Source organism: Rhinolophus hipposideros, assembly GCF_964194185.1.
Source record: "Rhinolophus hipposideros genome assembly, chromosome: 22".
In the NCBI taxonomy this organism is placed as follows: domain Eukaryota; kingdom Metazoa; phylum Chordata; class Mammalia; order Chiroptera; family Rhinolophidae; genus Rhinolophus; species Rhinolophus hipposideros.
In genome coordinates, this window is record NC_138068.1 from 10,427,631 (window position 1) to 10,438,517 (window position 10,887).

Consider the following 10,887-nt stretch of genomic DNA (forward strand, 5'->3'; position numbering starts at 1 on the left):
CAGGGGGTGAACCATGGGGACAGGGCTGCCTCCAAAGGCATGTGACCTGTACAGTTGCACAGGGATCTTTGCTCAAAAGGGCCTCATGATTGACTTAGGGCTTCCTAATAATTTTTGAACAAGGAACTCTGGATTTTTATTTTTCATTGGGCCCCACAAATTATGAAGGTAGTCTTGTATGAGGATGTAAGCCAGTCACAGGATCCTGTCCCTTTGCCTGTGATTGGAGGATGTTGACCCACTTCTGACCAATGAGGTGCAGGGTTGTGCTCTGGGAGATTCTGGGAAAATCTTTCTCCCTGAAAAGAAAGGGCTTATGAGGAACATTTCTTTTCAACCTGTGTCCTCTGCTTTCCTGCTTTGGGTATTGGACACGTGATACGTCTTTCCACAACTACTACTACCATCCTGATCCAAGCCGTCATCTTTTGCCTAGAATATTCCAGTCTTCTCCTCATTGATCTCCCTCTCCCACCCCAGGAAATCTGTTAGAATCCCAGTCAGGTTGTGTCCCTCATCCCTTCTCTCTCAGAACCCTCAAGGGCCTTCCCATCTCACTTTGAGTAAAAGCCCAAGACCCGCCCCTCCATCTCCTATGAGATTCTACTGGACGTCTGCCCCCCAGCCTCCTTGACCTCCTGCCCTGCTTCTCTCCCGCTCACTCACTCTGTTCCATCCACTCTGGCCTCACTGTTCCTGGAACTCACCAAGCGGCTGTCTCAGGGCCTTTGCATGAGCTGTGCCCTGTGCTGGGAATGCCCTTCCCTATGGACCCCCATAGCTCCCCACTTTTAGGTCTCTGTTCGGAGTCAGCAGCTCACCAAAACTTTCTCTAAAACTGCCACCCTCCCCATGCCCTGTGCACCCATCTGTTCCCTGTGTTATTTTTCTAACATACTGTATAATATACTGAGTTATTCTTTATTGTCTGTTTTTCCCAGCCAGACGTCGGCTCCATGAGGGCTTCTCCCCCAGGGGTTGGGGCAGTTTGAGCACATGGCCACATTAATAAACAATGTCCGGATAAGTGAATGAATGGATGGTGGGGTCCGTGACAACATGTGACCATGAGGGACGCCGCAGGGACCACACCAGGCTGACAGAGCCAAAGGAGGAGCCTGCGTGGGGAACCCATGACTCAGTGGAGCCCCTGCCAGCCCTGGCCCTCCTGCTCCAGTATTCTCCTTGAGGGAGGTAAGGAAGTACCCAGGCGTGGGCACCTTCACTCGTTGCATCTCCTGTTACTGTGACTGAAATCCTCTCAGGGGGACAGTGGCCAGGATTTGAGCACGGCTGTCTGGCTTTGGACCCAGTGGCCAGGGTTCTAGCTGGGTGTGGCCCAGCAGCAGGTCCTTGGGTACATGTGGTGGGGATAGTTGGAGGCTCTGGCCTTGGCTCCTCTCCTTGAATCACCATAGCCACACGTGGCTATTCTGCCTTCCTACCCAGGAGGCCTGAGGGGCTACAGCAGAGGGGCCCGGTCCCACAGGCCAATCCCTTGCAGGCAGGCCTTAGCCAGCCTCTGCCCAGCCTGCAGACAGGGCACCCCCTGCTTCCCTTGTTGTTTGCCTTCCAGTACTTTTCAGGCCCAGGTTCCCAGTGCAGGGCTGGGTTCAGCCTCCAGATCTTTCCAGATCCTGTCTTCATGTCACCCTCTCTCCAATCAAAGCCTGCCCATCCTCTGTCCCCTTCTTTCTGGCTCTGACCCTTCTCCCTGCTGAGGGAAACATGCATCATAGTGCCATAGGGGCCCGTGGGTAATGGGGAGACTCCCCCAGTTACCTATTTGTGCTTCATCAGAGTCCCCTGAGAGCTGTGGGGTGACGAATGGGGGCTTTTCAGACTCCATGACAGGGCCGGAATGGGCTGTTCCAGGGACCGGAACACTGCAGGCCAACAGGCTGGAGGAAGGTAGTCCTGTGGGGGCTGACAGAAGTGCCACTCTCTTTTGGCTCTTGGCCCAAACAGCTCTTTGGAAAAGAACATAGGAATGGCCCCGGCGGGTGGGCCTTGTTTCCGCAGTGCGTGGCCGACATTAGAGGACGATAAAGCTCCAGGCTGCTGGGAGCAACCCATCAGGAGAGGGGAGGAGGTTCGGGTGTGGGTGGCAGGACTTCCCCTCCATCCATCATACCACCTACTGGCAGGGAACTGCTGCTGCCTGGCGGGGGTGTGTGTGGGAGAGGCTGCTAGATCTGTGTCCTCAGCAGCCAAGCCAGACCTGGGTCCTGTTTGCATAGACGCGGCTATAAAACGGGAAGGGGAACACCCTGCCGCTGTCACCCTCACTCCCCTCTTCCGTTCCAACGGCAGAGGCTCAGAATATCTGACCTTACCTGATAGACATCTAGGGAAATCTAGCCTCCCTCCTCCCAATGAACTGGTGAGAGGGATCCCAGTGCTTCTGGGACTGAAGAGTCAATATGATGTGTAGTGTTAACTACTATATGCTGGGAACGGTATTCACATGTACGTGTCACCGCATCCCTCACTACAGCCCTCTGAGGAGTGCTGTTATCACCACCGTTCCACTGTGGTGAAGAAGGTAGAGGGGTGATGGGATTCACTGAGGGTCACATGGGTAAGGAGCAGCAGAGCTGGGGTTTGAGCACATGGTGTTTGGTCCCAGGTCCTTGCTCTCAGCTCCCAGGCCAACCAGCGCTTCTGGAATGGGAGACACTGCCACTGAGGACAGGGTCAGTCAGGGGGGAGCCCTAGGGTATTTACCTCGTGGGGGGCTCCTGGCATATAGGAAAATGAAGGTAGGCCAGACCAGTGTTATGAAAACCACGGGCTGCCTGACATGTTGAAGTGGACAAATGAACACTCGTGGTGCTGTTCAGAAAATAAGAACTACACTGATTTAGCAAACAAAACAAAACGACAATGCCAGGTGCACTCAGACATGGGCACGGGGATGAGGGGACGGTGGAGACGTAGGAAGGGCCTATGACGAAGTGCATGAGCTTTGTGGCTGGATTTCCTGTGTTCAAATTCCTGGGCAAATCACCTGACTTTTCTGTGCCTCAGTGTCCCTGTCAGGCACGGGCTCCTAGCAGCGTGTTCCTCACAGGGCTGGCGGCGGGGCTGGATACGTGAGTGCAGGTAAAGCCTCTGGTCTGTGCTGGGTCACGGGAACTGGTCAGGATTGGAGATGGTCATTCGGCAGCATAGCCCACGACTTCATTTGAACCCTACGCCCAGCCTCATTTGGAGGAAACTCCAAAAGTCCTGGATTCAGGCCTTTTGTGAAGTGAGGCCCAGTATCCATGACAGGCTATGGCCGTGGGGCCGAATTGTATCTATTTCTTTTACAAGGAGGGGTGTTTATCTGCATTTCCCACCTTAGTGCTTTCTCTGGGAAACCTCTGTGAGGAGACTGCTCCCAAAATACGGATGATTCCATTTGCGGAGCAAATTAGGCTGAAGGAATGCGGTTTGCTCAAAAGAGGGCCCGTTCCAGATGAAGAGCAATAGAGGTTGAAGGATGAGGACTGCTTGGCTGAATGGAAAGTAGGAGAAGGGTTTTGCTGACTACACAGCACCCTTGTCACAGGCATAATCTCACCTCCAGCCATCCGCAGGACGAAAGCCTGTGCCGCTTTGACGCTAGCGCTCCTGGAGGCACCTTCAGGGTTGGATATGGCAAAGGGCAGAGAGCGCAGCCCCTGGGCATCTGGCCTCCGCGTCCTGCCCAGGCTATCGGGGTCACCACCAGTGCCCCACAGGGACTTCAGCATGAACCCCTCCTCAGGAGTCAGATGTGCCTTGGTTCAAACTCCAGCTCTGCCACTTATTGGCGGTGTGGTTTTAGGTATATGCATGACCACTCTGAGCCTCAGTTGCCTCATCTGTAAAACGGGAATAAATAAAAGCACTTCCCTCCCGGGACGATTGTGAGACTTGAGGAGCTTATTATGTTAAAGCGCTTAGCAAATGCCGGCCACATTTTAAATGCTTAGTGAATGCTACCTATTATTATTATTTCCTCCTTTGTTGAACGGAGAATAATTAATACACACACGTTTATCATATGCATTACATACATTACACAAAAGAGCACAATGACTGATCGTGTGGAGTGCTCAGTGAATGGTAGCGGTTCTTGGGGACGGGATCAGTTTGAACACCCTGATCCACAGTCAGGGTAGGCTGCTTTATGCTGCGTAACAAACAGCCCCCCCCCCAAGCTAAGAGGCTGTGCCCAAATGGTTGATTTCTCACTCAAAGTGCAGGTCTGCAGAGGGGTGGCTGGGCCCTGTGCTCAGTCTTCTTACTTGTGACCCAGGGTGAAGGAGCAGCCACCCTCTCTGATGTCACCACTGCCTTGACAAGAAGAAGACAGCATGGGGCAGGGTCTCACACTGGCAGGTAAGTGCCCCATCCTGTGCGGGACACCATCACTGTGCTCAAAGCCCATTAGCCAGACCTGCTGCAGCTCTGTGTATGCCTGGAGGGTGGACATCGCCAGTGACTTCCGGAGATTCCCCTAGGAACTGGAACTGGGTCACTGCCTCCAAGAACACAGGAGGTCTGAGGGGCTACAGCAGAGGGGCCCGGTCCCACAGGCCAATCCCTTGCAGGGAGACGACAAGAGTCCTGCTCCATCAGCAGGCAAGGAGGCCTGGTGGCCCTTCGAGTTTTCCTCACTCGTGAGTCGGGTTCAGCAATTGACACCTCCGCAGAGAACCTCCTGGCTTGTAGCTAATTCTCTCTCAGATCTTCTGTCCCAGATAATCCCTGTACTATCACAAAAATAACCTCGTGAGCAGGTAAAAACAGGATTTGTTTGATTCTGTAAGAATCGTGCTTCTGTCTACCTCTCAATTCCCAGAGAAACACGCTTGCTGTAGAAAAGGGTTTCTGTCTTAATTACAGCAATTAATAAATAATAGTCTCACTCATAGATGTATGAGTGTATGTCTGTGTGTGGGGGTGGTAGTGTGTGTCTATGTGTATATATGTATGTGTGTGCGTATGTGGATATGTGTCTACATGTGTGTGTATATGTGTGTATATGTGTTTGTATATATGTGTGTGTGAGAGAGAGGGACTGTCTCCAGCCTTCCAAGCCCACACAATCCTCCCCGTCGTGCTCTGGCCCTCAGAAGCCTGATTAAATACACACAGGGCCCCGAGGGCAGACATGGTAAAGGAACACTGCGTAGACTGTTTCTATTTCTGCTTGCTTTGGATAGTGAGCTCTTGAGTCTACGTTCTGTACTCCAGGGAACAGAAGGTTGGGCAAAAAATATTCCAGGTCACACATGGTTCAGCCTGGCTCTGGATTACCCCAGTGCTCCTCCCTGGCCAGATAGGGCTCCCACATTACAAGCTCCCCTCATCTAAGAGTAGATGAAAGGGCTTCATCTCTGGCCTCTTGCTTCATCCTTTTCATCTGGCTTCCTTGTCTTCTACCTGTCATGCCCTATTCCTCATGCCAGGCTCCCTGGGCATAAGGAGCCATTCTCAGAGACCCGTGTTGTCATGGAGGCGGGCCTGTCCTTAGGTGAGTCTGAGCTTCTATACCTGGGCCTTCACTGCCCACCTGTCTAAGGTAGCCCGGGTCTCCCATGAGGTCACTTCCTATTCCATCACTTTGTACTATTTCCATCCTGGGGTTTATTAAATCTGTGATCATCTTAGGCATGTGGTTATAGACTGTCTCCTCCCCCTAGAACGCCAGCTTCATGAGGACAGGACTGTGGCTAGCTCAAGAATGTGACTTCAGGACACAGCCCAGCGTCTAGCACACAGGGCACCTTTAATAAGCATTCAATGAGTGAGTGAGTGAGTGAAGAAATGAATGAATGAAAGCTCACCCTGGTACCATGAATAGACTCAGCTCAAGACTTACCTGGCCCATGGCCCATTTCTTTCAGAGCCTGCCACCTCTGAGAACTAATGAACAATTTATTTGTGCTAATGAATATGTATTTGTTTTTTCAAGACGAGATATACATATTGGATAAGAAATGTCTAAAAAGTCACGTTTTAATCCAGAGAACTCACCCTAATAATGAGAATGTAAAATGGTAGCAGTAAGGGGGCGTGGATAGTGAGGGTATGGAGGCCTGGAAAAGCATCACATCCGGGACTTGTGAAGGCCTCCTGGATGCAGTGCGGGCGGCAGGGCATCTGTGCTGCAGGAGTCAGCGCAGGCCCGGGCCAAGTCCCAGCTCAGCCACCGCCTGAGTGTCTGACACTGGGCAAGTCACTTCCCCATGTCTTGGCCTCAGTGTTCCTATCTGTAAACGGGGATTGTAACCCACACCCCACAGGGGTGCAAGGTTCTGATGATATGAATGTATTTCTCGTGTTACAAAGTCTTTGCTCACCAAACATAAAGGGGTATAGTAATGAGCAAAAGTGATTCTACCTGTTACAGATGGGATATTTTTGGCTTCAAGAAACAGAAAACTCTAAAACAAGTAGCTAAATAATAAGGACACTGTCGTGTTGGGCGGCAGGCGGGGTCTCTGTCCCGCTCCCCACATAAGAACGCAGGACACGGTAAGGCCAAAAAGGAACACCCATGGAGCCATAGATAGGGGAGTCAAACCAATATATTCTTGCTGGCGGCTGGTCTGGAGACACAGGAAACAGGATCTACATAATCTGCAACCCGCCATCCTAACAGCAGTCTGCACTTGCCAGCCACCATCTTCTTGCTAGCCCCCATTCCTTTCTGCTAGCGTAGCCACAGCCGTTATATTAGTGGCCAATGGCTTACGGGTTACAGCTGACGGCCAACTAGCCACAGCTGCTGGCCATCTGATCACAGTTGATGGCCATTTACTACCCGAGCCAGCACCTTTCTATGTGAGGCCAAGAGCCTGGAAACTGCTTTTTGGGGCTTTGTCCCCACAGACACTTTATTACTTCATAAACCCAGGAACCCAGGGGGTATTCCAGGCAGCTCTGGCTTTGGCTGGCTCAGGGGCCATGGCTCATCTAGGACCCACGTTCCATCCATCTTCCTACTGTGCTATCTTCCCCCGCTGGCTTGATTCTCAGGATTTTATCCTGATGGTAGCAGGAGGATTGCACAGCTCCATGCATCACATCCTCATGCAACAGTGCCCAGAGGCAGACAGAGAAGAAAAACAAGTGTTTCTTCCTATTGCCCCTTTATGAGATGCAGGAAACCTTTCCCAGAAGCCCCAGCAGGTTTTCTCTCGGGTTACTTTGGCCAAAACTGCATCCCTTGCTTGTTCCTAAGACCAATTGTGGGCGGAAGAAATAGACTGGTCATTGATGACCAGTGATTTTCCACCAGAGAGGTATACCCCCTGGAGACATAGTAGAAATAGGGGTGTTCTGGCTTATCTCAATGATTGGTGACCAAGAATGTGGGATGTCCCATAACACTTAGGACAGTCTACAAAAGACAAAGTGGTCATTCACATTGTGAAGAGCCATTTTAACTCTCTTCGCCTACAACCTGTGTCGACTTTATATCAAAACAAAATATTTCTGCAAGATTTTAATGTATGTACCTTTTGTAATACAGCTTTTATATTTAAGTATCTCTTTCATACTTGTACGTATCTGCCCTTCTGTTGTGGGGCGACTCCTGATCTGACTTCTCTTACATCCAAACTTACTCTCCAGATGTCGGCAAAGATCTAACTATTCATGTTTCCTCATGTGTCTGTGCCTGTACGTTTGCCTACTGCAATGTGATTTGTTTTACTACAAACTATTTTCCTTTTATTTCTTTTCTGTAATCCAGTTAGCACATTATAATGGGTCTTTAAGTACGTGTGATGTTATAGGTTAATTATTTATGACTTTCATTTCAAAGCAGTGGAAAGGTCATTAAGTACATTTCGTCTCTGGAGAGGTCATCGGGTCTGACGGGATGGAGAGCCACTGGCTTACATCCATCAAGAGTCGCATCCCGGGGCTGGGAGGACAGCCTGCGTGCTGAAACATGTGGCTTCCTGGCTCCTGAACCACATCAGCGTTGAGTGGAGATTGAAGGCTGAGAAGGCTAGTGGCGTGGCTCTCATGGCGTCAAACAGCCCCTTAGCTGCCACTGGGTCACAGTGGATGTCTGGGAAGGGTGCCAAGAAGGCCACTGAGGCAGGGCTGGGTTTGCCTTTAGCCCTGAGACCCAACAGTGGAAACCCACCACACTCATGGCCTGCCAGCTGTTGGTCATAGAATTGCATCAATTTAACCTGGGAGAGAATTTGCTGGTGGGAATGAAAGATTGGTTTATCTCTTTGAGTACAACTCAGAGAAGATAGAGGGTGGGTAAGATGTGACCAATACCCAACAGAGATGGATGGTTCGGGAAGAGGCAATCCCCTGCATTCATTCATTCAGCCATCGAGCTAACATTTACTGAGCATGGACTAGATACCAAGAATCATTTCCCAGATGTGAACGTTTGAGAGGCATCCGACCTGTAGGGGCTTCCCCTTTGCCTTTCCCATTTCCTCATAGCTAATGAGGAGCGAGACGGGGGGTTCTGTTGAAATGATGTTTAACTAGAGGAAAAGGGGAAGTTTTGATAGTTGCTTTATTAAATTTAAAAATAAAATAGAATTTCTCTTTTTCCTCTTTAAAAAAAAGATTTTTATTAAAATATAGCTAGCATACAACATTATATTAGTTTTAGGTATACACCATAGTTGTTCAACATTTATATACCTAAAGAAGTGTTCACCATGAGAAGTCCAGCAACCATGTGACACTGTACCATGCTATCACAATATTATTGACTATATTCCCTATGCTGTACGTTACATCCCCATGACTTATTTGTTTTATGCCTGGAAATTTGGACCTCTTATTCCCCTTCACCTTCCCCCACCTTTTTAAATTTTTCAGTTGACATTCAATACTTACATAAATTTCAGGTGTACAGCATAGTAGTTTGACATTTGTATAATTAAAGAAATGATCCCCTTGACTAGGGTAGTATCCACCTGGCACCGTGTGTACTTATTACCATATTATTGCCTGTATTCCCTATGCTTTACTTTATATCCCCATGACTATTTTGTTACTATCAGTTTGTACTTCTTACCCCCTTCAACTTTGCACCTTGTTCCCCAAACCCCTCCCATCTGTCACCCCAACAAATCTAGTCCCCATCTAATACCATAAATAGTGATTACAATATTATTGACTATATTTCTTATGCTATATCCTATATCCCCATGATTACTGTGTAACAACCAATTTGTACTTTTTTAAAAAAAAAGATTTTATTGGGGAAGGGGAACAGGACTTTGTTGGGGAACAGTGTGTACTTCCAGGACTTTTTTCCAAGTCAAGTTGTTGTCCTTTCAGTCTTAGTTGTGGAGGGCGCAGCTCAGCTCCCGGTCCAGTTGCCGTTGCTAGTTGCGGGGGGCGCAGCCCACCATCCCTTGCAGGAGTCGAACCCACAACCTTGTGGTAGAGAGGATGCGCTCCAACCAACTGAGCCATCCGGGAGTTCAGCAGCACGTCGAGGAATCGAACCAGCACCCTTGTGGTTGAGAGCCCACTGGCCCATGTGGGGATTGAACCGGCAGCCTTCGGAGTTAGGAGCACGGAGCTCTAACTACCTGAGCCACCGAGCTGACCCCCAATTTGTGCTTTTTAATCCCTTTCCCTTTTACAGTCATCCCCAACCCCCCTCCCATCTGGCAACCATCAAAATATTCTCTGTATCTATGAGTTTGTTTATTTTGTTCTTTAGATTCCACATATACATGAAATCTCATTGCATCTGTCTTTCTGTGTCTGACATACTCCACTCAGCACAATTCCCTTCAGATCCATCCGTGCCACCACAGATGGCAAGGACCCATTCCCTTCTATGGCCGAGCAATATTCCGTTGTATATATGTACCACCTCCTCTTTATCCGTTCTTCCATCGACAGACTCCCAGGCTGCCTCCACATCTCGGCCATCTTAAACAAGGCTGCAATGAACATCTGGATGCGCATATCTCCTCAAAGTAGCGTTTGAGTTTCTTCAGATAAATACCCCGAAGTGGGCTTACGGGGTCCTTCATTGTCTCTTGTGATAGCCTTTGTTTTAAGCAGCCTGAGGATCTTGTCCATTTTGGTCTCCACTATTTCCACAGAACACAGACCAGAGCCTGGTACCCAGAAGGTGCCCAACAAAGATTCCATCCAGAACTGCATTTAATCTTCAATCACCTGGCTGGTCTCGTTATCCCCAATGACAAGTGAGGAACTGAAGCCCAGAGGGCTTAAGTAACCTGCCTGATGTCACAAACTAATGAACGTGTGCAGTTGGGCTTCAAAGCTGGATCTCCCAGACCTGTGCTCTTGCTACAGTATCCTGCTTGCCTGCCTTGCCTTCCTGGAGCCTCTTCTTAGGCCAGTTTGCCCCACCCCCAGCCCCTTCACAGAGAGCCCGTTCCATCCCTGACAGCACAGGAGTTTGATTGAGACACAAGTCCAGTGTCCTCTTAATTTTGATAATTGAACGAAGGATATAAATCTAGTAATATGTTTGTGGTCAGCTGCCCCATTTCTTTTTCCTAAGAAACAAATTTATGGGCCATCCACACTCAGGGGGTGATTATTCTTGTCTTTTATAGTATTAAGGTTCCTTTATTTTCCCCCAATAAATCTAATTTATATGGACTGGCATATCAAACAGTGCATTTCCTTGCCGTCTGGACTCCGTGAATGATTCATAGTGCTTTCAGAAACTTGAGGAAATTAAGGTTTTGCATAATGCAAATCAGGAAGAGAAGGTGTTTGCTTTGCCTCACAGTGGATGCACTTTGAGCAAGGAAAACCAGGGGAAATTCTTTTTCCTAGGACAGAGAGAGGTCTGCTTGGTATGCAAAAGAGCAGTTATTTGCAACACAAGAGCTGGGAATCGTGGTTAGCAAAGCACACAGTGACTGT